Genomic DNA, 27,907 nt, shown 5'->3' with positions numbered 1-27,907 from the left:
AGTGTATGGGTTCAATCAATGGAAATAAAATATAGAGCAAAAGACAATGGTTTCCCCCAACCTAACCTCCTCGTACTGTCATGGAACTCCTGGGAAAGCATGGAAGCAGATATCATACAGAGAAGAGAGGTCACAGTATACAGAGCGTATCTCAGCACCTCGACAGAGCTTTACATATGTAATGTTTCTTAATGTCACACGGGACATCATTCAATGACCAAACGTTTTTTCTAATCTCTGTGCAGTTTTCATGGCCTTTTTCGTTGTTGGGTTCCCCTTCATCCCATGCACTGCAAAATGAAAAAAAAAAAAACGATAATGTCAGATAGTTTAACTTTTGGGCCTCCTTCACACCGCCATTTTCATGCAGCCACCAGATTCCAGCGGCAAGAACAAAGCAAATTCTTGCAGCTGGAATGACCGGGGGAAGCGGATAGCAGAGGACGCTCAAGCTCAAAGATATAACAATAATACTTCTGCCGTAAGGTGCGGGATCAATCATTTTGAGGACTTTCTCTCTACACTCCAGGCAACTCCAGAACCCAGTGTGACAGTTCGAGGCCCTGCTACTGTGAACATGTAGGAGAATATGACACGGCTTTAACATGGCATTCACATTGTGACAGAGCGAGGCCCTGCCACTGTGAAAATGTAGGAGAATATGACATGGCATTCACATGGCATTCCCATTATGACAGTGCGAGGGCTTGCCACTGTGAAAATGTAGGAGAATATGAAACGGAATTCACACGGCATTTACATTGTGATAGAGTGAGGGTCTGCCACTGTGAAAATGTAGGAAAATATGAAACAGCATTCACATTAAGGGCTTTTGCATACCTCCCAACCCCCCTAATTCACCAGGACCCCCTAGGATTTTCAACCATGTCCCGGGGTCCCGGAATGCCCATGGCATGTATGGGGACGCACGTCATGAGCTACACTGTCTTTGGAACATCGGCATCTCTCTCCAGCTGCCTCTGACACACAGACAGTGCAGAGCGGAGTGCACTGAACCCACCCTGCCAGGACTGGCTGATCTGAGGTCTGTAATGATTTCTATGTACACTAAACTTGCCAAGGAGGGAGGCATGGGGAAGAGGGTGGGGTGGGGGAGTGGAGCTGGGATGGGATCAGGGGGAAGCAAGGAGTCGGGATGGAATCAGGGGAATGTATGGAGCTGGGATGGGATCAGAGGGAATAGATTGAGATGGAATGGGATTGGGGGATGGATAGAGTTATGATGGGATCGGTGGATGGATGGAGTTGGGATTGTATCAGGGGAAGGATAGAGTTCTAATTGGATTGGGATCAGGGGGGTGGAAAGAGTTGTGATGGGATCGGGGGATGGATGGAGCTGGAATGGGATCGGGGAATAGATGGAGTTGGGATGGGTTCAAGAGAATAGATGGGGCTGGGATTGGATCAGGGTGGTGGATGGAGCCGGGATGGAATCCGGGTGATGAATAGAGGCAGGATGGGATCGGGGTGGTGGATGGAGCTGGCATTGGATCTGGGTGGCAGATAGATCCGGGATGGAATTTGGGGAATAGCTGGAGCTAGAATGGGATCAGGAGAATGGAGGGATTTCAGATGAGATTGTGGAATGGATGGAGCTGGGATGGGATCAGATGGAATACATGGGGCCGGAATGGGATCAGGGGAATGGATGGAGCTGGAACGGGATCAGAGGAATACATGGAGCCAGGATGGGATGGGGGAAATGAATAGAGTTGGGATGAAATTGGTGGAATAGATTAACACGGGATGGGATTGGGGTGGTGGATGGAGTCGGGATGGGATCAGGGGAACAGATGGAGATGGGTTGGGATCAGGGTGGTGGATGGGATAGGGGTAATGGATGGAGCCGAAATGGAATCACGGGGCATGGATGGAATCGGGGGAATGGATGGAGCTGTAATGGGATCAGAGGAATAGATGAAGCTGGGATGGAATCTGGGGAATGGATGGAGCGGGAATGGGATCAAGGGAATAGATGGAACTGGGATGGGATCGGAGGAATAGATGAAGCTGGGATAGGATCGGGGGAATAAATGGAGCTGGAATGAGATTGGGGGAATGGATGGAATTGGGGGAATGGATGGAGAAAGGATGGGATCAGGGTGGTGGATGGAGCCAGAATGGGATCAGTGGGATAGATGGATCTGGGATGGGATTGGGGGAATGGATGGAGCCAGGATTGGATCAGGGTGGTGGATGGAGCTGGGATGGTATGGAGGGAATAGATGAAGCTGGGATGGGATAGGGTGGTGGATAGAGCCAGATGAAATCAGGGAATAGATGGAGCTGGGATGGGATTGGGGAGGTTGATGGAGCCAGGATGAGATTGATTGTCACCACAAAGGATACCATTGGATCACTCATAGTGGACTTGATAGAGTGCACCTCTGGAGAGTGCAATATTTCTCTGATCACGGGAAAACGCCATCAGCACTTTATTAAGCAATAATTGTATGTATCTGCTTAGTAACAGTTGCTATATTTTCACTTTGTTTTTTTACAGTTATACCTATTGTGTTTACTTCTGCACACTCAGCACTTTATGTCATTGCATACAGGGTGGCTACTGTATACATATTTACAGTTGCATTTATATTCACTCATTTTGGTGTGCACGACTTATTATCATTATTATATGTGCCCGATTTGCACCTTATTTTCATTATTGTAAATATTACTTTTAACCTATAATTTTTTATTTGTTCACATTTATAATATTTGGCACTATTGCACTTTGTATTTATTGCACACATTTTCTGGATTTATTTATCTCCTGTACTATGTCCGCACACTCTCTGACCATCTCCTGTATCACGTCCACACACTCTCTGACCATCTCCTGTATCACGTCCACACACTCTCTGACCATCTCCTGTATCACGTCCACACACTCTCTGACCATCTCCTGTATCACGTCCACACACTCTCTGACCATCTCTTGCATCTGTTTGATAGGATCAAGGGATAGGAGGCTGATTGTTAAACTTTTTGGTATACACATATTGCGATTGTGGTGTAGGATCTGGGCCTGCTGTTCCTCCATCCCTCTTACTTTCCTTCCTTCTCTCTCCTTCCCTCCCTAGCACTTTTTGTTTTCTTTCTCTCTCCCTCCATCCCTTTCTCTCTCTCTCTCTCTCTCTCTCTTCTCTCTCTCTTTTCCTTCTCCTTCCATCCTTCCTTCAGCTCAGACTCTATTTAACCACACCCATTTAAGCAACGCCCACTATTTAGCATAGTTTAAACCATGCCTATTTTTTACTGCATTACTCCTCTAAAACTCGGCCACACCTCCAATTTAATGCCCCACCCTTAATTAAAATAAGGCTCCACCTACAGACAAAAAAGTGTCCCTATAAGTTTTTTCAGAATGTTGGCAACTATGCCTTTCCTTCAGAACGCATGCGCTAGTGACGTCACTGGCTGCATGTACAGTAAATATCTCCTAAACAGTGCACGTTTATGAGATATTTACAGTAACTATAGGTAAGTCTTATTATAGGCTTAACTATAGGTACAAGTCAGAGATGGGCATTTACTCCCACTTTAAGCTTAGGGCTCCAAGTTTGGAGACAGCTCCAATATTGGAGTGAGAAGGTATTATCTAGGGGTCAGAGGAGCCCCAGCCAGGTGTCAAGAGACAGAGGATCTCACCAGGGGTCAGGGGATCCTCAGCCAGTGGTCAAGAGGAAGATGGTCTCACCCAGTGGTCAGAGGAGCCCCAGCCAGGGGTAAAGAGACACAGGGTCTCTCCCAGGGGTCAGAGGAGCCCCAGCCAGGGGTCAAGAGACACAGGGTCTCACCAGTGTTAAGAGGTGCCCCAGCCAGGAATCAAAAGACAGAGGGTCTCACCCAGGGATCAGAGGAGCCCCAGTCAGAAGTTGGGGGACAGAGGATCTCACCAGGGGTCAGAGGAGCCCCAGCCAGGAGTCAGGGGACAGAAGGTCTCACCAGTAGTCAGTGGAGCCCCAGCTAGGAGTCAAGAGACGGGGGGTCTCATCCAGGTGTCAGATGAGCCCCAGTCAGGAGTCAAGAGACACAGGGCCTCATAAGTGGTCAGAAGAGCCCCAGCCAGGAGTCAAGAGACAGAGGGTCTCACCCAGGTGTCAGAGGAGCCCCAGTCAGGAGTCAAGAGACAAAGGGTCTCACTAGTGGTCAGAAGAGTCCCAGCCAGGAGTCAAAAAGACAGATGGTCCCACCCAGGGGTCAGAGGAGCCCCAGCCAGAAATCAGGGGACAGAAGGTCTCACCCAGTGGTCAGAGATGCCACAGCCAGGAGGCAGGATGTCTCAATCCAGGATTTGGGGGACAGAAGGTCTCACCAGGGGTCAGAGATGCCCAAGCCAGGAGTTGGGGGACAAAGGATCTCACCAGGGGTCATAGGAGCCCCAGCCAGGAGTCAAGAGACAGAGGGTCTCACCTGTGATCAGAGGAGCCTCAGCCAGGAGTCAAGAGACAGAGGGTCTCACCCAGGGGTCAGAGGAGCCCCAGCCAGGAGTCAAGAGACACAGGGTTTCACTAGTGGTCAGAGGAGACCCAACCAGGAGTCAAAAGACAGAGGGTTTCACCCAGGGGTCAGTGGAGCCCCAGCCAGGAGACATGAGGTCTCATTCCAGGAGTCAAGTCGGTTCCTATCGGGGATCAGGAGAACCCCAATCCAGAGACCAGGAGTGGGCTGTGCAGTAGGGCTATGCGACTAAAGGCTAAGTGAGCCAAAAGAACCAGGAGAGCTGGGCAACACAGTCAGAGGGACTAGTGAGAATAGCAGTGGTAATGCTAACAAGGGAGCCAGGTGGCTCAGCATTTTCAGTTGTTTGTTCATGTTGTTGCATAGGCAATGTGGGCATGGGTGGTGTCACTGAATGGAAAAAAATATTCCTGTGTCGGCGGTGTCACTGAATGGAAAAAAAATATGCTAGTGTTGGTGGTGTCACTTAACGAAAAAAAAAATTTACTGGTGTTGGTGGTGTTGCTAAAAGGAAAAATGGTGGGGTATCAGAGGGGAAAATGTCGCTGCATTGGTTAGGTCACTAGAAGGAAACAAAATGTCCCTGCCTCAGTGGTGTCACAGGAAGGAAGAAAATGTCCCTGCATCAGTCGTGTTGCTAAGAGCAAACACGGTGCTGCATTAGTCTCTTTTGGGAAAAATTACTCTGTGTCCGTGGCCAGTCTGTGGAGAACTCACTAGTGCATATTGGACAAGATGCAGGGCACAGGAACACATACTGTGCAGGATTCAGGAGTGTGTATTGCACAGGGTGTAGGCTTCAGGAGTGTGTATTGCACAGGGTGTAGGCTTCAGGAGTGTGTATTGCACAGGGTGTAGGCTTCAGGAGTGTATACTGCACAGGGTGAAGGGTTCAGGAGTGTGTATTGCACGGGGGGCAGGGTTCAGGAGTGTGTATTGCACAGGGTGCAGGGTTCCCGGAGTGTGTATTGCACAGGGTGCAGGGTTCAGGAGTGTGTACTGCACAGAGTGCAGGACTTAGGAGTGTGTATTGTACAAGTTGCAGGGTTCAGGAGTGTGTGTTGCACAGGGTGTAGGGTTTAGGAGTGTGTATTGCAGAGGGTGCAGGACTCAGCAGTGTGTATTGCAGAGGGTGCAGGACACATGAGTGTGTATTGCACAGGGTGCAGGACTCAGGAGTGTGTATTGCACAGGATGCAAAGCTCAGGAGTGCATATTGCACAGGATTCAGGGTTCAGGAGTGTGTATTGCACAGGGTGCAGGGTGCAGGAGTGTGTATTGCACAGGGTGTAGGGTTCAGGAGTGTGTATTGCAAAGGATGCAGGGTTCAGGAGTGTGTATTGCAAAGGATGCAGGGTTCAGGAGTGTTCCGGTGAGGACAGCACTGGACTCCTGGACAGGTAAGTGACCTTATATTTAAAGTCTGCAGCTACATTTTTTGTAGCTGCTGAATTTAATTTTTTTTTTTGGGGGGGGGGTAACTGAAGCTCCCCTTAAAGCTGCAAAGACAGCGGATGATGATATACACATATCTGTAGCAAAAATTTGCCCCCCTTTTGATCTCGGCAGGCAGTACCACCCTAGAAATGCGACTTATTTGACTAAGTAGGGACGCACCATGACATTATGCCTCCTAGGATCAATTTTCAGAGAGCTAACACTAGTGTAAACAAGCCCGTAGTGGGATGGGGACGTAGAGTGGTTATACTTTGTTTCTTATTTCTTACCGACTGATTCCCCTTAATGGCAGGATGTACTCACCTGAATGTGAGAGGGGTCCCATCTACCCACAGCCAGCGACTGCTATTCTGGATGTCCCGTCGCAGTCCTATCCAGTATCTTTCTCCTTCCAGGAAGGGCAGCAAGAAATCCTAGATTAGCGATGAAAAATGAATTAGCAGAAATGTTACACTGGAAGAAACATTGTCACAGTTTGACATTGGTAGGTTAAAGTAGAAGGATCACACAAGTCTCCCCCCCCCCCCCCCACCCCCCAAAAAAAATTAGAGAGTAGTTTTTTTTTCAGCATTTCTCTGTCACATCTCTAATAAAAGCCCTGCACACACCTATACAATTAGTGTGTTGGTTGTCCACAAAACCTGGATCCAGGATTAGAGACTTCATCCAGGATTGGAGACTTTGTCCCACCCAAGTCTCTATGAAGCCTTCAGGCTCCAGGACCCAAACCAGGTTGTACTAACCTCTGAGGAAACTCCAGTTTCCACCATGTAAAAAAAGTACCTTGAAGCCCCTCAACCTACCTGAATGAGACACAAAAGCCCTTTCCACACCATGACAGGGCAAAGCACATATACACAGGGCTGGGACAATGCTGGGCATGAGGAGCAGCTGCCCTGGGCACTGCGCTCATTTCCGAGACAAGGTCATCCAGTCCCCAGGGCAAACTACGCCCCCCCACCCCCAGGTTGAAATGAGGGACATGTCAGGGAGGAAGTGGCATGTGGTGCCGCAGTGATGAGTGGTTGTGGTTAAATTATGATGGCCGGGCAGGGGCAAACTGCCTCAACCGCTACACCCTTTAGCGGCAGAGGGAGTGCCTGGGGAAGTACACATGTTGGGGCTGTCATGTTTTGCTTCACTGCTGCAACATGAATTATACTCCTTGTTGAACTTGACCCATTGAAGTGATAAAAAAAATCACATAGTGTCTCAAAAGTGAAAAATCTGGGGTCTGTTTAGAGTCCCAATATTTCATCAAAGCCCCCCAACAGGGCAGTTAAAAATGAAAAAAAAAAATAAAATATATAGCATCTCACAAAAGTAAGTACACCCCATCACGTTTTTGTAAATATTTTATTCTATCTTTTCATGTGACAACACTGAAGAAATGACACTTTGCTACAATGTAAAGTAGTGAGTGTACAGCTTGTATAACAGTGTAAATTTGCTGTCCCCTCAAAATAACTCAACACACAGCCATTAATGTCTAAACCGCTGGCAACAAAAGTGAGTACACCCCTAAGTGACAATGTCCAATTTGGCCACAAAGTGTCAATATTTTGTGTGGCCACCATTCATTTCCAGCACTGCCTTAACCCTCTTGGGCATGGAGTTAACCAGAGCTTCACAGGTTGCCACTGGAGTCCTCTTCCACTCCTCCATGACACCATCACCAAGTGGATGGATGTTAGAGACCTTGCGCTCCTCCACCTTCCGTTTCAGGATGCCCCACAGATGCTCAATAGGGTTTAGGTCTGGAGACATGCTTGGCCAGTCCATCACCTTTACCCTCAGCTTTTTTAGCAAGACAGTGGTCGTCTTGGAGGTGTGTTTGGGGTTGTTATCATGTTGGAATACTGCCCTGTGGCCCAGTCTCCGAAGGGAGGGGATCATGCTCTGCTTCAGTATGTCACAGTACATGTTGGCATTCATGGTTCCCTCAATGAACTGTAGCTCCCCAGTGCCGACAGCACTCATGCAGCCCCAGACCATGACACTCCCACCACCATGCAAGACACACTTGGCTCCTCACCTGGTTGCCGCCACACACGCTTTACAATATTGAACCAAATAAGTTTATCTTGGTCTCATCAGACCACAGGACATGGTTCCAGTAATCCATGTCCTTAGTCTGCTGTCACGCCTGTCAGGAAGGAGAAGCGGTGGAAGCTCCCAGTGCGCCCCCCTCATCACAGATTTAGATACCGCCCAGGGCAGTTGCCCCCCCCTCCCCCTGCCCACCCCTTGTACTGGCCGTGTCTGTGCTATCATGTAAGGTGAAGGGGCAGTAGGGGGTAAGAATTCCTAGGAGTGGTACTTTAAGGGGACTTATGTTGGAAGAAGGATGGGGGGAACAGGATTTATGCTAGGAGCGGGGATTTGTTAGGGTTGTACTAGAAGGGGTGATATGGTAGAGGGGATTGTGCTTTTTTTTTTGGAGGGGGGGCCGATTTGTGCTGGAAGGGATTATTGAAGGGTATGTGTGCTAGGAGGGGGGGGGGGGCGATGTGGCCTTGGAGGGGATATTTGAGGGATAGAGGATTTGTGCTAGGAGAAGTGAATTGTTTTTGGGGGGAAGGGGGCAAACACATTTGTGTGTGGGGTATTTGTGGACAAGGATGGCAAATATTTGTGCTGGGGGGGGGGTTCAGCAATGGGTTATGTATGCTTAGGGAGTAAGCATTCAGATTAGTGCTCAATATTTTTTTTTTTTGGGGGGGGGGGATTTTTTCTTACACATCTTGGGGAGGGGGGGGGGCAGTTTGGCATGTTTGCCCTGGGTTCTAGATTACCTTGTACCAACACTGCATTCAGCTAGCAGGTGGGATCTCCAAGCATCAGCAGCCTAGAAGCTCTCACAAAAGACCCCTCCCCCCCCTCACACTGAGCCTTGAGCATTGGGCATTGAGAACAGTTGCAGGGTGTCTGCGGTGCTTTCCCATCTTCTTGAATGGATCACGTTTGGTGGCAGTTGCCACAGACAACAGCAAGTGAATACCCACACCTGCTGCTTTTGCAGCCTAAGTTGGGAGGTCCTAAAAACACAGCTCAAGCATGCATTGTTAGAACCCCACCAACCGCAAATCTAAATAAATCATTTACTTTGGGGTCTTTCAAATACGCAGAAAACAGGATAGAAAACTACAGTTTTTAAACTTGTAAAAAAATTGGCAAAAAGTTGTATTTTCCCCCTAAATGTTTTAATATGTCACTGTAACTACTTTGCAACACATAAAGAGAACATGTCACCTATCAAGGATCACTGCACCCAGAGCTCAGACAGTTACCAATTCATGGCTTCTCGCCCTTTTGGCTAAGATCAAGTGTAGTATCTGTTCTTAACAGTGATCTAGTTGAGGTTCTGTGCTGTCCTTCTGACCTGACCAAGGTTGGAGTGGTGGCTATGAATCTCTACTTGGGGCTTGGAAGGTTAGTACCTACTGGAACAGAAACCGGGTCGCCCACAGGCAGTTGGGGCATGGGAGAATTTCCCTCGGGAAAGCTGGAAGAGCCCATTACCTCCTGGTTTGAACATTCTACCTTGTCTGGCCATGGGCTGGGAAGGCAGAAGGTCTGCGGTGTCTGTGCCCCCTGGGAGTGGTTGCCCTAGGGGTGCTCCTAGTATCACTTGGATGTGGGACCCTACTGTGTGAAAAGGCACATGGTCTCAGTCAATAAACGCCTCCCTTTTGCATCCTTTTAGGGATAGGCCCTTTGGCTAAGTCTGGGGGCAATTTTTGTCTACCAGGCCTCAGGGCCTAGCCAGTGCACAATCGGCACAGCCACTTTTTTATTTTCCATTTATTTTTTCTCCCACTGATTGTCACTACTTTTGTGTGTGTTTTTCTCATGGATAAAGGGTGTGAATCCTTGGGCTTGAACTGATGTCTAGGAGGAGGATGTGTGGCCCTCAGGTTCCTTCCTCCCCTGCCCCTGGTGGAGGGGTCTCTTTTCATGAAAGCCCCTCGACCAAGTATTTGATGATTGGCTTTGGCTGACCTAGAAGAACGGTATCTGCCAGGCCTTCTGGCTAGGCAGACCATTGTAAAAATGCCTTGCGCTGGAGGGGATCAGGGTAGAGGTTCTGCTCCTTCAGGGGGTTGATTAAAGCACACCCTTAAGTGAACTTTTTAGCGTGTGTTTCACATGCACGTTTTTTGTTCACTTGCGGGTTTTTTTAATTCTAGGTTTTGCACCACCGTGGAAAAAGAAAAGAAAAAAAAGAAGAAGTTACCAATTCATCCTTGTTCTTCAGGATCAGAAGAATGCTGTAAGTCTTAGTACATTCCTCCCGACTCCTCTCCCAAGTTTCCAAAGTTTGGTGTAAGTAGTAGCATTTGGAGCCAAGTGGTATCCAGCCCTTGGGGCAGCAGGAACTGTTTCCTGGGGGGAGAATGGACAACCTTGAAATTTACAGAAGCTTAAAGCCCAACTCCGGGAAATCTGAAACGTATTCCTTGCAGTGGAGAATCACTTTTACTAACCCAATCCTTTCAGCAGATGGTTAGTGTCCTTACCAACACTTTCTGCAGATGGCACTCCCAATGCTACGGCAGTGGACTCTCCTTTGGCATCCTCATGTCTATTAGAAGGAAGTGGACCCTACATCACCCTTGATGACCTCAGAGGACCTTAGACTACTGGAGAATGGGGGGAAAAGACACTGTGTAGACCAGTCTAGCAACACGGAGGAGCTGAGGCTCAGTAAGTGAATCCACCTTAACCAGTTCAAGACCAGGCCTATTTCTGACACTTGTTGTTTACAAGATAAAATCAATATTTTTTGCTAGAAAATTACTTAGAACCCCAACAAATTATATATATATGTTTTTTAGCAGAAACCCAAGAGAATAAAATGGCGGTCGTTGCAATATTTTATGTCACACTGTATTTGTGCAGCGGTCTTCTAAACGCAATTAAATGAATAAAATAAAAAAACCTAAACAGCAAAGTTAGCCCAATTTTTTTTTATAATGTAAAAGATGATGTTACGCAAAAAATAGATATCTAATATTTCACGCTTTAAAATTGTGCACACTCGCGGAATGGCGACAAACTATTGTACCTAAAAAACGCTTTACAACTATTTAACAGTTATAAGTTTAGAGTACAGAGGAGATCTAGTGCTAGTATTTTTACTCTCACTCTAACGATCACGGTGATACCTCACATGTGTGGCTTGAACACCGTTTATATTTGCGGGCGTGACTTATGTATGCGTTTGCTTTGGCACGTGAGCACGGAGGGACGGCGCTTTACTTTTTATTTTTTCTTATTTATTTTTTTATTTTATTTTTTTTACACTGTCCCTTTCTTTAAAAAAAATAAAATAAATTTTTTGATCACTTTTATTGCTGTGACAAGGAATGTACACATGCCTTGTGACAGTAATAGGCAGTGACAGGTACTCTTTATTGAGGGATCTGGGGTCTGTAAGACCCCAAACCCCTCCTCTACACTTCAAAGTATTCAAAATGGCAAGATCAGCGTTTTTGAATACTTTGGATTTTTTTAAACTGGGGCAGTTGGCTGCCGAGTAAACTGGAAGTTATGCTGTGATGTCACTTCCTGGTAACTACATCGTAGACCCGATGGGATGGGAGACCCAGGCATCACCCCGGTACAACCACTTCAGTAAAAGACGTACAGGTACGTGATTTTGCGTGAAGTTGTTAAATCTACTTTTTCATGCCCCTGAACCTAAACTAGCGGGTAACCCTTGCCCTTGCTTCACTTCAGCAGGGCAAAGGACAGAAGTCAGCAGAGCAGAGGATGGGAGGTCAGAAGGGGAGTGTACAAGAATTGGTAAGGCAGTGTACTGGGGTCAGCAGGGCGGAGGACAGGAGTCAGCAGGGTGGAGGACAGGGGCTAGCAGGATGAAGGACGGGGGTCAGCAGGGCAGAGGACAGGGGTCAGCTGGAGGAGAGCAGGGGTTGGTAGGGAGGACAGGGGTCAGCAGAACCAAGGATAGGGGTCAGCAGGACAGTGTACAGGGGTCAACTGAGCCAAGGACTGGGGTCAGCAGGGTGGAGGTAAAGGGTCACTACTGGCAGGGCAGTAAACAGGAGTCACAGCTGACAAGAAAGAGGAAACGTGTCACCGCTGGCAGGGCACTAAGCAAAGTTCTTTCTCCCATCCCTGCACAGTACACTGAGCACAGGTATCAAGATCTCCTCCTCCCCACACAGCACATGCTGTAGCTGAAATCTGATTGCCAGCTACTATCTGCACAGTGAATGGCTGGCTACTGCAGCTGAGTTGCCATTACGACCAGGGAATTTCACAGGTCAGAAATTCAACACAGTAATCATCTACGCACTGTGCAGATCATAGTTGTGTGTAAGGGAATCAGATTTCAGCTACAGTGTGTGCTGTGTGGGGGAGCAGATCTTAGTAACTGTGCTCAGTCTGTGTATAATACAGGGATGGGAAATGGCCAGCACAGCATCAGGAGTGGTGGGGGCTTTGGGTGGGCACAACGGCACCCTAGATCTGGTAATGGCACATTGGGTGATTAGTGTATGCTCAGGCACACCCATCACACACCATACGCACACTTATGGTTGGCTGATAAATTTCTCAAAATTATATGTAGGATCTTCCTTACATTACCTCCTCCACAGAATTATGTATGCAGGATCTCCTTCCACTACTCTCCTCCTCCACAGAATTATGTATGCAGGGTCTCCTTCCGTTACCTCCTCCCCCACAGAACTATGTATGCAGGATCTCTTTCCACTACCTCCTCCTCCACAGATTTATGTATGCAGGATCTCCTTCCACTACCCTCCTCCTTCACAGAATTATGTATGCAGGATCTCCTTCCACTAACTCCTCCTCCACAGAATTATGTGTGTGCAGGATCTCCTTCCACTACCTCCTCCTCCACAGAATTATGTATGCAGGATCTCCTTCTACTACTCTCCTCCTCCACAGAATTATGTATGCAGGGTCTCCTTCCGTTACCTCCTCCCCCACTGAATAATGTATGCAGGATCTCCTTCCACTATCTCCTCCTCCACAGAAATATGTATGCAGGATCTTCAAAATTTTATACTCACCGGTATCCTTCAGATGTGACATTTCTTCTTGTATGCTTTTGTCTGAAAAGGAAATGGAAAACATATTAGTGAATTTCCTTGATGTTAAAAGTATTCACATGTGTGAATATTGCTTAACCACTTACGGACCGCCCACCGTGTATTTATGTCCGTACTTTGATGTTCAATACCAGGGAATATGGCAGCAGATAGCTGCCATAACCCTGGTGTTTTCTTAAATGGCGGGCGGTCCGCTTCATCATAAGGGTGGTCCCAACGGCAGATTCGTCCCAGTGCTGAGACAAGGTAATCTAGCACCCAGGGCAAAGAAGAATAGAATAGAATAAATTAATACAATAGACTATAAAATAAAATAATAGAATAGTATAGAATAGATACATTATTAGAATATACTACAAAATAAAAGCATAGAATAGAATAGAAAATTAAAAGAACAGAATACAAAATAATAGAATTTTCTAGAATATATGGTATAATACAAAATTGCAACGCTACAGAAAACATATAATGTGTAAAGTGCAATAGTAAAAAAAGTCCCAAGTGCAGCTCAAATAAATTAAATGTCCCCCCCCCCCAAAAAAAAAAAAAAACAAGAATAGCTGAATCAGCATCTACTGAAATGTATGCCCGTCTTCCATATCACCATTAGAGATGGGCAAACATTTCGAGCCAAGCAAAAGTTCGGCCCAAACATTGTCTGTTCGCTCGTTCAAACACCGGAATTTTCAGGGCGCACAGGGGAATGTTCGCCCGTCAAACACCCCACAATGCACTGCACAGTGCATTCTAGGGACCTAATTGGATAAAGCAATGCACCTGACTGCTGGTCAGGTGCAAGGCTTTGCCCAATCAGAACACAGTCAGAGCCATGATTGGACAAAGTCATAATGACCACCAGTAGCCCCTAAGCATTTGAGGGGCTATTCATTGAGTCAGGCTAAAAGATACCATGCAGTGCTTCAGCTGGTCTGTCTAGAGGACAGGAGCCACACCGGAGTAGATATTATTTCAGCTCTGCAGGGGCAGGCCCAGAGGTGGGTCATGCCATGGAAGCTTGAGCCAGAAATGGTGGTGTGCGATTATGGCACAAACCTTCTGACAGCCCTTTAACAGGGAAAGTTGACAGATGTGCCATGCCTGGCACATGTCCTCAATTTGGTAGTGCGGCATTTCTTGAACAGGTACCCAGGGTTGCAAGATCTGTAGCCATTTCAGGCAGCCATACGCAGCCAGTTCTCAGCTGGCTGAAATTCAGTGGGAATTCCACCTGCCCGTAAACCACCTGATTTGTGACATCTCCACCAGGTGGAACTCAACTTTAGAAATGCTGCAGCAGCTGCACATGCAGCAGAGAAACATCAGTGAGTACCTGTGTGAGTATGGCAGAAGGAGAGGCTCCGGCCGGCTTGATTTTTTTCCCCACGCCAATGGCTGCAGATAAAGGATGCATGTACTGTACTGTCACCATTTCAGGAGGCCATAAGGATGGTGAGCCATGGCAATGCATGCATCTTGTGTTCCTACTGGAGCAGACTCTGCATGGCATTACAGACAGGGCACTCAAGGCAGAGCAGGAGGCGGAAGAAAAGGGCTTCCTTTTCTCTTAAGGCCCGCTTTATGCAGTCACCATTTTTGCGATGCCACAGAACACACAAAAGAGGAGAGATAGGAGGAGAAGACAGAGGATTATGACAGTTTTGTAAGCCATGAAGCAGAGGAAGACATGCGTCAAACCTTAAGAGATGGTTTTCAGTCCCCAGAAACCTTGGGTGTAGTTTGTGGCTGGGGGGAAGCAGTTCCAGATAATAGAATCCTCAGTGACCCCGAGGACTCTTCTCATGCCTCCACAAACTTGTGATGCATGGGCTCCCTTATTCTTCACAGTCTGTGAAAGGAACCGAGAATTCGTGGCAAAAAGGAGAAGGTTCAATATTGGTTGGCAACCCTACTTGACCACCGTTACAAGGAGAAAGTCTTGGAACTCATCCTGCCCTTGCAGAGGAAGCACAGGATAAAATAGCTTGAGGACACCTAAAGAGGGGCTTATGTAACACCTTTTCAGTCTCTGGCAGGTTACAGTCTTATCGAAAAGCTAGTTTTGAGGCTTCTGTTGGTCAAAGGAGAAGCAGTGGAGAAGGGGGCCACCTAAGTAATGCAACTAAAACATTTTATAGTCCTTGCCGCCCAGGGCTGTCAGCTTCCACATCCCATCGGCAGCGCCTGCATCATATGGTGGAAGATTATCTAGAGGCGAAAACAGACATGGAGAGCTTTCCACTTTCCACTGGGTTACTGGGTCATTAGAATAGACCACTGGCCGGGACTTGCCCAGTATACAACTGAACTGCTGGGTTGGTCAGCATCCAGCGTGCTCTCTGAATGGGCATTTAGTGCTGCTGGAGGTTTTGTGACAGATAAAAGAGTGTGTCTGTCCACAGACTCCATTGACCGGCTGACATTTGTCAAAATGAATCAGTCCTGGATTAGCAGCAGCGTTTTTGGGATCTGGAATCTCTAAAAGACTGTTTAGGCTGTCTAGCTTTGTGTTGGTTTTATCTTAACCCTCCTCTTGTGTTAGGGTCAAAACTGACCCGTTTTCAGGTTTTGAATGTCTATAAGTATCACATAAATTTGTTTATTGCATCAAGATTTTTTTACTTTGTCAGGAACCTCTATTTAAACAATGTAATAGAAAAATAATCCTTTTCACTAAATTATAAAATACTGTGGTGAAAATTAAGACGTTCATGGTGTTAGGGTCAATTCTGACCCAGTTATAATATAGGATTTTAGGACACTAATAAGTTCCAAAACTGAAATCATAAACACTCTCTCTGCTTAGTAACAGTGACAGCCAATCTCCTCTCAACCCTGTGAGCTGTAGTTAGGGAGGGGCCTATCTCTTTTCCTGCTTGTCTGCTTCTCTAAATAAAGTGAAGAAACATAGGACAAATTCATTTCAGAGTTGCTGACTTTATTTTACCATTTTTTAAATTTGACAATGAGAGGTATGCTATCAAAAGAAAGGTCTAGGGGTCACACCAAAAATATTAAAACCAATCTTTTCAAGGATAAAGAAGCCTAACAAGGTAACCAAGAGGTAAGAAACAAATTTGATGATAAATAATTATTCAGAGGGTATTTTATGGCTGATTTAAAACACGGGTCAAAACTGACCCTAACATCATGGATAGTAAAGGAATTCTAACATAAGAGGAGGGTTAAAGTAATTTTTTGGTATAGGTTTGACAGGTGCATATAATTAATTTTTTTCTTTTACAGCAAGGCCAATTCTTGCTTTAATCAAATGTACCTCTATAGGGTACAATCTGAAGGTACCACCAACACCCAAAGACCAATTTTTCCACACCTGGTTGACAGGGGCATATACCTTTTTTTTTTTTTTTTTTTTACAGAAAGGACAATTCTTGCTTTCATCCAGAGTACCTCTAGCCATTTCCTGCTCTCTCCAGCGGTGTATTCTCGGACATTCTGCGAGGAAATTTTTTCTTCCTTTCACTGGTCTGTAGATCACCGGCAGCTTCAGCGGCAGAATAAGTTTGCCACTAAACCCAAAACCATTCCTTAATGGTTTTACTAGTAAGCCAGTAATGGTGAAACTGAAGTGAGGTATGGAATACAAGGGATACCTGGTCTCATTGGATGCCTACATGAACATGCATTTCGCCAATACAGAAGAGTATATTTATAGGGCATTGTCTGGACATCTTGGAGAAGTTCTAATAGGGAGTAATAATGTATTTTATATACGAAGAGTAGAAGAAGATATTGAGATGAGAAAATAAAGCAATTTCCAAATTAGTTTATAAATTTATTTTGAAACTTCTCTTTTGAGGTTATTGTTGGACATTGTTTTTGTATATTTTGTTAAGAAAAATATTTTTTTCAAAAGTATCTCTATATGGTGTGTGAAGTCACCACGGGCACCCAAAGCCCAATTTTTCCGCACCAGTTACTTATATCCATAGTCTGTAAAACAGACACCAGGCTTTATTTAAGAAGGGTTTTTTTTTTTTTATCTTGGCCTGAGTGTGTTATAATTTGGCTTCTTCACATAAAGATTGCTCACTATAGTGCAAAAATGTGTTATTTCCAACCAAAGTCTGTCAAAGGGACACTAGAATTTATCCAAAAAATCTCTAATCTTGTTCCGAGTGGACTAAATACAGACTGGCTCCCCAAGCTGTTGTTTACAAAATAAAGAAAGCTTGCTGGGAAAATCAATTTAAATGTCATTTTTTTTCTCTATACTCTGTATATGTTTTGCTTCAGCAGGTTCTATACATGGTTACAGGCAGACTAAGGGGAGCCCCCAGGCATTATAGTGAAAGGAATTTTTAATTTTATTGTTTCACTTGAGCATCATTGCTCCTTTTAAAAATGATCTTTAAAAAAAAAAAAATGTTTTTCCATTGATACATGTCCCCCAGGGCAGTAGCGAGGCCCCCATACCCTTTTTAAGGTCAATAACTTGCATATAAGCCTTCAAAATGGCAACTTTTGATTTTTCAAGTTCGGATCTGTGACAGTACTCACTGTCACTGGGAATGAAAGACAGACAATGTGCTAATATCATCAGCTCAATCACCTGTCTTCCAGACATTGTTGAATATGCTGATATACTAACCTGTTATCTACAATGGGTTCTGTATTTACACCTATTGTTTGTGTATTGTATTGCAGGAGCTCGAGGACGGCCGTCTGCTACTTAATTGCCTCAGGTTGATTGAATCACTGTCTTCTATTAGTTGCTGAGTGGAAATGTACTGTCTGTGATGGTTGTGTTGGTTGTTCTTTAGATATGTTAATTCTATTTCTGTATACAATTTCATCTGCATAGGATAATGTAGTCAGACAACCCCTGACCTGTGTGTAGTAATTTGAACAGGAGGGGGATGTGCTCATGTGTGTATAAATTGAGCGTGAAACTGTTAAATAAAGGAGAAGGTTCCAAAACTTGTACAAGCTAAGTTGTTGGCTAGCTTTGTATGAGGGTGGCTGGGAAAATTTGGTATATATGTTCATGACTTGGAGGAAGCCGTATACTGACGGAACACCACAAGTACAGTGTGGGTCGGCGGTTCCGTTACAGGGTGCCATAGACTTTAATAGAGTTTGTGGTTTGGGTCCGAACTTTTGTGATGTTCGAGAGTTGGGAGGTGTTCTGCCCAACTCTAATCCCCATTAAAGTGCTTCAAAAGACACCAAGAATGTTGTGAACTCTCCTTTACCAAGTGAGCAAATTAAACACTCATCAAATTGGCTGCAAAATTATAAACAGCATGAACGCTCATTCCACTGAGCGATAGATGCTAAGCCTCAGATCTTCCTGGCATCCAAGATTCATATAGATCTCCACTGGTCAAAAACAATCCTTCTGTATCCTCCGCTCCTGGGCTTACATCCATTCAGGGCGTTCGTATAAGCTCACCGTATACCATAGATAAATGTATAATTCATAGTTCAGTATTTGTTAAAATAAACGACTGATTACAAGCAGTGCTGGGACAAGGCAATTCAGTGCCCAGGGTGAGGATGTCAAACTGCCCCCCCCCCCCCCCCCCAAGATGTATAAGTATTATGTGCCAGCAAAAATCACCCCCCCCCAAAAAAAAAAAAACTAATCAAGCACTTCTCTGCACGTTAACCCCCTTAGTTTATACTCCCTTTGCAAGCCAAAACTCCCCCTACTCCCAGTAAAAATCCCCCTCCTAGCATAAATCTTTGACCCCATTGCAGTCTCTCCTCCTAGCAGAAAGCCCCTCCCCCAAGTCCCCCCTCCCCAGTTTCCCCACCCATGAGTACAAACCCTCCCCCAGCACAAATCCACCCAAAATCCCCTTCTAACACTAATCCTCTCCCCCTAAAACAAAATGTTCCCTTCTTAGCACAAAGCCCCCAGCACAAATGCCCACAAATCCTGATTCCTATAAGAAATCCTCATGAGCACAATGAGGAGAAATCCCCTCTTCAGTCCCCCCTCTTAGCACATATCCCCCTAAACCTTTCACTAATCCTCTTTTCCTCCCCTGAGCACACTCTTAGACTGAGCACAGACCTCAGATGCAGTGCAGCAGTGGCTGTGTGAAACCCCACCAGGCCTCCCCTAAGCTTGGCAAATTCAAGTTTAAGAGGTGCCTAGAGAAAGTGGACTTAACAGTTCTGCTAGGCAGCCGGCGAGAGATGCCCACTACTACATGGGATCGTGGCAGGGAATACCTGTCAGATCAGGACTTTACAGGTTTGAAAACCCCACACAGTCCTGATCTGACAGTCCTGATGCATAAGCAATCAGCAGCAGCAGGACTCACGCTTAGCTGACCGGAGTAGTGATGCTGCTGTCACTACTCCTGTCAGTTTGCAGTGGCCATAACTCTAGACGTGGTGCCCCCCAACCACACATGATACCGGCACCGCAGCAGCCGCCCTTTACCCCCCCCCCCATTGTTGCGGTCCTAACTACAAGAATCAGAATGGTATATAACAGTGGTCCTCAACCCTGGTCCTCAGGGCCCATTAACAGGCCAGGTTTGCAAGATAACTGAAAAACTGAAATACATCCCAGGTGATATAATTTGCTGCTCAGTGATTGCAGTATTCTTGTCTGCATCTCCCCAAGGTAATACTTAAAATCTGACCTGTTAGTGGGCCCTGAGGCCTGGAGTTGAGGACCACTGATATATAAAAACTAGGCAAAAGGGCGAAAAATGCCGCCGTGCACTCGCATTCCTTGCCGCCACACCACAGAATCAATGTGGCGGGGTGACGTCACGCGCGTAACTCAGTTAGCACATTTAATTTCTTTGAGCTGCACTTGGTTGCACAATTGCCAAACTGCAAACAGGCTGGAATGGGTAGAATTTGTGGCGAACCCAAAGCTTATCCCTACTCACCTCTGTCTCCAGCTTCCTTTTCCTTTACACCCCCTTCTCCTTGGTGCTAGTCTTTCCAGCCTTGCCACCCTAGGTGGTGACCTCCAAGAACCATAATGGTAAATACAGATACAATAACAAAGTGATAAAAATTGATAAAATATTAATAGAAATACTCACAGTTATGGAACAGGAAGCTTGTTAGGATGACCAAAGTGATGAATGCCAATATTAGGAGGACCCCCAGCATCAGTAACACCCAGTAATATGTGCTCCTAGCAGCCGGAATCTCTACAGACAGAGAGAACAGTGAAAGAGCCTGCATGTATCAGCTGCTATAATAATCCTCCAGAATTCTTATCTCACATGCATTTTATATGACTGTGGAAACTTCTCACTGAACCTCATTCAAGTTGGATTCTGTGCCTCTCCACTCTTCCTCCAGACTCTGGGACTTTGATTTCCCAATGAAATGCAAAATTTTCCACAGTCTGTGATGATATGGGGAGCCATGTCATCTGCTGGTGTTGGTCCACTATGTTTTATCAAGTCCAAAGTCAGCGCAGCCCTCTAGCAGGAAATTATAGAGCACTTCATGCTTCCCTCTGCTGACCAGCTTTATAGAGATGCTGGTTTCATTTTCCAGCAGGACTTGGCACCGCCCACATTTCCAAAACTACCAATACCTGGTCACATGATCATGGTATCACTGTGCTTGATTAGCCAGCAAACTCGCCTGACCTAAACCACATAGAGAATCTGTGGGGTATTGTCAATAGGAAGATGAGAGACACCAGACCCAACAATGCAGATAAGCTAAAGGCCGCTATCAAAGCAACCTGAGCTTCCATAACACCTCAGCAGTGCCACAGGCTGATCGCCTCCATGACGCACCACATTGATGCAGCAATTCATGCAAAAGGAGCCCCGACCAAGTATTGAGTGCATACTATACTGTACATGGACATACTTTTCAGTAAGCCAACATTTCTGTATTAAAAATACTTTTTTTTTATTGGTCTTATATAATATTTACATTTTCTGAGATACTGAACTTTGGGGTGTCACAAGCTGTAAGTAGTGATGGACGAACATCGGACGGAGCGGTTAGCGAACGCAAGTTTGTGGCAGACCCAATTCACTTTAATGGCAGGTGAACATTAAAAACCGCCAGGTCATATTTGCAGCCACAAAATACTTACTAGCTGTGCACACGGGACACATAAATATGTATTTTTTTTTTTTCTAAATCAGCCAGAACTGACAGCAGCAAGTAAATACATGTCAAATACATACAGGGTCCATTTGCACGTCTGTAAAATGGGTCCGCATCATCCTTTCCACAATTTAGAACAATTTTACAAACCCATTGATTTTCAATGCCTGAAAGTCTGAGTCTGAAAAATTAGGCATTCACAGGATAAAGAAGCAAGTCAGGCCCCAAAAATTAGCCAACGGGCGTTCAACCTGACAGAAAAGAATGTTGTCTTCTGTGGCTGGAGGTACATTAGGCATTCACAGGATACAGAAGTAAGTGTCGGCCAGTACAGGCCCCAAAAATTGGCCAACAGGCGTTCACCTGACAGAAAATAACTTTGTATTCTGTGGCTGGAGGTTGCTGTGTGGAGCAGGGACAGACTGCATAGTGACAAAAGTCGCTAGCTAATAGGTCCACAAAGTCTTTTGTCAGTGTAGGGAGAGGTTGCTGTGTGGAGCAGGGACAGACTGTAGCAATTAGGCATTCAATGGACATAAAAGGCCTTTTTATGCCGCTGTATTTACCTAAGACAGGGACCATGAATTGTTATGGGTGGTGGCGAATATTTGTGGTCTGTCATGAGGAATTTGAATCAAACATGGTCTACTGGTCACATGTGTTGAATTTGAGGTAGTCAACACTGTCGTGAGCTAGGCGAGTGTGCTTAACGGTCACGACCCCCCCTGCTGCGCTGAACGTCCTTTCGGACAGGACACTGGACGAGGGGCAAGCCAACAGGTCCATTGCAAATTGTGCAAGCTCTGGCCAGAGGTCAAGCCTGCCCACCCAGTAGTCCAGGGGTTCATCACTTCTCAGAGCATCCACATTGGCCGTTAACCCAATGTAGTCGGACACCTGTCGGTCTATGCGTTCCCTGATGTTGGAGCCTTTGCAGTCAACGCATAAGTCTCCTCCTCACTCCATCCTCCCTCTCCCCTCTCCTCCTCGGCTGACTCCTCCTTTTCCGCTGCTTCCATCTCTTCTGCTACGCCTCCCAAGATCCCCAGAACCTATTCAGCATGCCAGGTGAGACGTTGCCATGCTGTGCTGCGTCTGTTGTGCCTGGAAGCCAAGAGCCACACTGGTCCTGCACTCCTTTCAGCTTTGCATTCACAGGCAGATCAGTGGCTAACACCGCTCAATTTTACAGTTGGTATGGCAAAGTGGTGTGCGACAACAGTGCCAATCTGCTGAGCGTGCAGAAACAGGGCAAAATTACACACGTGCCATGCATGGCACACGTCCTGAACTTGGTCGTGCAGCGATTCATTGTCAAATACCCTGGGGTCCAGGACGTCTTGCGGCAGGCCAGGAAAATCTTGGCCTATTTCATAAGATCTTACACAGCCATGGCTCGCCTTGCTGACATTCAGCAGCGACACAACCTGCCCTCAAACATCTTATTTGTGACTGCCCGACGCGATTGAACTCAACGTTGTATATGCTTGATAGGCTGCTCCAGCAGCAACGTGCAGTTAACGACTACCTTTACGAACTCTGCAGCAGGACAGGTTCTGGGGAGCTTGGTTTTTTTTCACTTGCGCCAGTGGCTGCTCATGCGCGACGCATGCAGACTTCTGCAGGCCATTTGATGAGATCACCAAGTCAGTCGCAGCCAGGGTGCCATCAGTGACATTGTACCTTACGTCTTCTTTCTGGAGCCTGCATTGCGTCGTGTCATTAAACAAGCCATCAAGGAGCAGGAGCAGGAAGATGAGGAAGTTGCAATGCTGGATGAATATAGAAAGCATATTATAGTGGATTTGTATTGTGCAGCATTGTGACTGTTGAGCGGTTCTGCAGCGATACTACAACTACAAAGAGTGACAAACGCAATTAGAAAAATTATTATAATTGGTGTGATAGACCAGTGAGATCATTCAAGCAACACAGGGAAAGCCGCTCAGGTGAGGCACAGATATCCAGGTGCTGGTCGGATCCGCCGTCCAGTGATCAAACTTCCAAAGAGAAAAAGTGACCGCACTCAGAGATGAACGAACTTGAAGTGTTTATTCCCATTCATAAAAGACAACGGTGCATCGAACAGACATGGACACGGTTGACATGTTTCACGACTCTGTAGGTCGCTTACTCATTGGTTATAAGTAAGCGACCTACAGAGTCGTGAAACATGTCAACCGTGTTCATGTCTGTTCAATGCACCGTTGTCTTTTATGAATGGGAATAAACACTTCAAGTTCACTGATCTCTGAGTGCGGTCACTTTTTCTCTTTGGAAGTTTGATAGACCACTGGCCCCCCAAAACGACAGATGGAAGCAGGGGTGTTATATAACAATATACTTTCATAATAGTGTATTTGGGTACTGCAGAAATTTTGCCTCTGCATCATCGACGTCACCTTCCCCACCACTAACATTAGAGATGTCAAAGTAGGCAGCAACAGCAGGGACCAACCTCCTTCGGCTGATCTGGGTACTGTCGTCAGACTGCTGAGTGGCGGCTGTTGCTACATCCTCTTCTTGATCTGATGCCAACAATGGCTGCGCATCGTAAATGTCTTGTGATGGATCGGAAAATAATTCCAGTGACTCAAGCGGAGGGTATATGGTGGTGGTGGTGTTGGTGGTGGTGTCTTTGGGGTTGCACACAGCAGAGAGTGAAGAGGGTACAGATAGAGAGGATGAGGAGGATGCAGAAGAAGAAGGCTGAGTGAGGCACTCAACCAAGTCTGGTGCATCCTTTGACTTAATCGAACGCACCTTCTACAACTTCCCACTTTGGCTCCGGCCTGGTGCTCCTGCCCTACCCCTACCACCCCTGTGTAAGAGCCTGCCTTTTCCTACACCTGTCATTTTTTAAATGACCCTGTGACAAAAGTCTCTAGAGAAGCGCAGTATATGTGGAAGAAGGTATATAACACCCCGCTTCAATCTGTTGTTTTGGGGGGCCACTGGTCTATCACACCAGTTATAAAAAAAATTCAAAGTAACTTTTGTCACTGTGTGTAGCAGAGTTAACGCAGCAAAAGAGGAAAATTTCTGCAGTACCAAAATACACTATTATGAAAGTATATTGTTATATAACACCCGCTACAATCTGTCATTTTGGGGGGCCACTGCTTTATCACACCAGTTATGAAAAATATTTTCTAGTAACTTTTGTCACTGTGTGTAGCAGAGTTAACGCAGCGAAAGAGGCAAAATTTCTGCAGTACCCAAATCCACTATAATATGCTTTATATAAAAGAAAGTATATTATAAGTGTATTACACCCCTATATAATGCACACCAAACAATAGTACACCTATACCAGTCCTTTAAAGGACTTTTGTGGACCTAATACCGAGCGATTTGTGTCACTCAGTGCCGGTTCACACTGATGCGATCACAGAGATCGCATGTAATTCGGAGCGCACTGCTCCTAAAATGACATACGATGTCTGTCATACAGTTTGTATTGCTGAATTTGCACCGCAATCGCAGTGAACACACACAGGACCCTTTTTTTGGTCCGCAGCAGAATCAGATCGCATGGTGGGTCACACCAGTGCGATCCGACTATGTGCGAACTGTCAGATCACACTGCGATATGAGATCTGAGCTGGGGGGTGTCGTTAACTTTGAATTGACACCCCCAGCGTATCGCATATGGCAGTGTGAACTGCCTCTGCTGCGGATGCGGGAACACGCAGATATATTCGCCGTGTTCCCGCATCGCATCAGTGTGAACCGGCACTGACAGTCTGTCCCTGCTCCCCACAGCAAACCTCTCCCTACACTGACAAAAGAGAGAATATAGATAGTACCCCTAAACCAAATACCAGTCCTTTGTGGACCTATAACCGAGCCACCTGTGTCACTGACAATCTGTCCCTGCTCCACACAGCAAACCTCTCCCTACACTGACAAAAAGCAGAATGTGAAATGGCTGCCAGCTCAGATCTATTTATAAGGTAGGGGGTATGTCCATGTGCTGAAATGTCTCAATTTGCTGTGCTGTACCACCTGATGGATGTGTCATGGGTCAAAGTTCTTCACAATGTAAAAGAATATGGCGGCCGCGAACATCGCCATATGTTCGCATGATCGGCGGACAGCGAACAAGCAAAGTTCGCCGCAAACCGACCACCGGGCGAACCGCAAGGCCATCTCTAGCTGTAAGCCATAATCATCAAAATCAAAAGAAAGAAATTCCTGAAATATATCACTCTATAGAAAATATATGAGTTTCACTTTTTGAATTGAATTTCAGAAATAAATTAACTTTTTGATGATATTCTAATTTTATGATATGCACCTGTACACTATAATGTGTATATATATATATATATATATATATATATATATATATATATATAGTGTCTTGCAAAAGTATTTGGCCCCCTTGAACTTAGCGACCTTTTGCCACATTTCAGGCTTCAAACATAAAGATATAAAACTGTAATTTTTTTGTGAAGAATCAACAAGTGGGACACAATCATGAAGTGGAATGGAATTTATTGGATATTTCAAACTTTGTTAACAAATAAAAAACTGAAAAATTGGGCGTGCAAAATTATTCAGCCCCTTTACTTTCAGTGCAGCAAACTCTCTCCAGAAGTTCAGTGAGGATCTCTGAATGATCCAATTTTGACCTAAATGACTAATGATGATAAATAGAATCCACCTGTGTGTAATCAAGTCTCCGTATAAATGCACCTGCACTGTGATAGTCTCAGAGGTCCGTTTAAAGCGCAGAGAGCGTCATGAAGAACAAGGAACACACCAGGCAGGTCCGAGATACTGTTGTGGAGAAGTTTAAAGCCGGATTTGGATACAAAAAGATTTCCCAAGCTTTAAACATCCCAAGGAGCACTGTGCAAGCGATAATATTGAAATGGAAGGTATCAGACCACTGAAAATCTACGAAGACCTGGCCGTCCCTCTAAACTTTCAGCTCATACAAGGAGAAGACTGATCAGAGATGCAGCCAAGAGGCCCATGATCACTCTGGATGAACTGCAGAGATCTACAGCTGAGGTGGGAGACTCTGTCCATAGGACAACAATCAGTCGTATACTGCACAAATCTGGCCTTTATGGAAGAGTGGCAAGAAGAAAGCCATTTCTTAAAGATATCCATAAAAAGTGTAATTTAAAGTTTGCCATAAGCCACCTGGGAGACACCAAACATGTAGAAGAAGGGGCTCTGGTCAGATGAAACCAAAATCAAACTTTTTGGCAACAATACAAAAGGTTATGTTTGGCGTAAAAGCAGCACAGCTCATTACCCTGAACACACCATCCCCACTGTCAAACATGGTGGTGGCAGCATCATGGTTTGGGCCTGCTTTTCTTCAGCAGGGACAGGGAAGATGGTTAAAATTGATGGGAAGATGGATGGAGCCAAATACAGGACCATTCTGGAAGAAAACCTGATGGAGTCTGCAAAAGACCTGAGACTGGGACTGAGATTTGTCTTCCAACAATACAATGATCCAAAACATAAAGCAAAATCTACAATGGAATGGTTAACAAATAAACATATCCAGGTGTTAGAATGGCCAAGTCAAAGTCCAGACCTGAATCCAATCGAGAATCTGTGGAAAGAACTGAAAACTGCTGTTCACAAACGCTCTCCATCCAACCTCACTGAGCTCGAGCTGTTTTGCAAGGAGGAATGGGCAAAAATTTCAGTCTCTCGATGTGCAAAACTGATAGAGACATACCCCAAGCGACTTACAGCTGTAATCGCAGCAAAAGGCGGCGCTACAAAGTATTAACTTAAGGGGGCTGAAAAATTTAGCACGCCCAAATTTTCAGTTTTTTATTTGTTAAAAAAGTTTGAAATATCCAATAAATTTCGTTCCACTTCATGATTGTGTCCCACTTGTTGTTGATTCTTCACAAAAAATTACAGTTTTATGTCTTTATGTTTGAAGCCTGAAATGTGGCAAAAGGTCGAAAAGTTCAAGGGGGCTGAATACTTTCGCAAGGCATTGTATATATATATATATATATATATATATATATATATATATATATATATATATATATATATATATGTATGTATGTATGTACATATATGTATATGTATGTAGGTATGTATATATATATATATATATGTATGTATATGTATATATATTCAATTTTATCATATATAATGTATTTAGATGTGGAATTTATACTGAAGCATGGCAATGAATGAGATTCTAGCTTTTATTACCTCTATACAGATATAGTAAGAGGTGATATGTGATTGGTTGCTCTGGTTTATAGATCCAGTTTAGCAGTTTTAGTAGACATGTGTCCTATAAATGGAGACTCGGGTCCTCAGCTGGATGGAGAAGATACCCCTCATTATAATAACTTACCTTTGGCTGTTGGTGTGTTCTTCATCCTCCGTACATCGAGATCACTCATGTTTGCATATGAATTGTCCTCATAAGATTTTCCTGCAGAGGAACATAGACATTCATATCAATATTGTAGATTTCAGGGAGGATATTCAGATATAATGGAGCTCTATGAGAGCGATGTATACTCTCCAATCAGTATTCCCCCCCCCCCATCAAAGATCCATATGCCAGCTACGCTCTAATAATAATCTTGTAGGGTGACGGTAAAGTGGATGTAGCACATTGATATGTCTCCATGATAAGAGCAATATGTCAAGTCACTTGTCTAGATATCACTTCTCTCACAGAGATCACAGGACCCCCCACCGTAACGCTTGCTTTTTTTCTCCAGAGGAACGGCACCATCTTTGTCTCATTCTGACTGAGATGCCGGCTCAGAGACAATGCTTTA

The 27,907-nt window shown here is 45.3% G+C and overlaps 1 long non-coding RNA gene across 1 annotated transcript; it reads right to left on the bottom strand.

Annotated features, from left to right (window-relative positions):
• Nucleotides 1-6: 6 nt before the first annotated feature.
• On the bottom strand, nt 7-10,266 carry LOC309553398. The gene is made up of 3 exons (XR_014225161.1): nt 10,181-10,266; nt 6,247-6,356; nt 7-290 (listed from the first exon to the last, which is right to left on the bottom strand). It is a non-coding gene; the product is annotated as an uncharacterized lncRNA (long non-coding RNA).
• Nucleotides 10,267-27,907: the final 17,641 nt, after the last annotated feature.

Source organism: Pelophylax lessonae (assembly GCF_965119305.1).
Source record: "Pelophylax lessonae genome assembly, chromosome: 4".
Classification (NCBI taxonomy): domain Eukaryota; kingdom Metazoa; phylum Chordata; class Amphibia; order Anura; family Ranidae; genus Pelophylax; species Pelophylax lessonae.
Note: the sequence above shows the minus strand (reverse complement) of the source record. Positions and strands in the feature narration are given on the sequence as shown.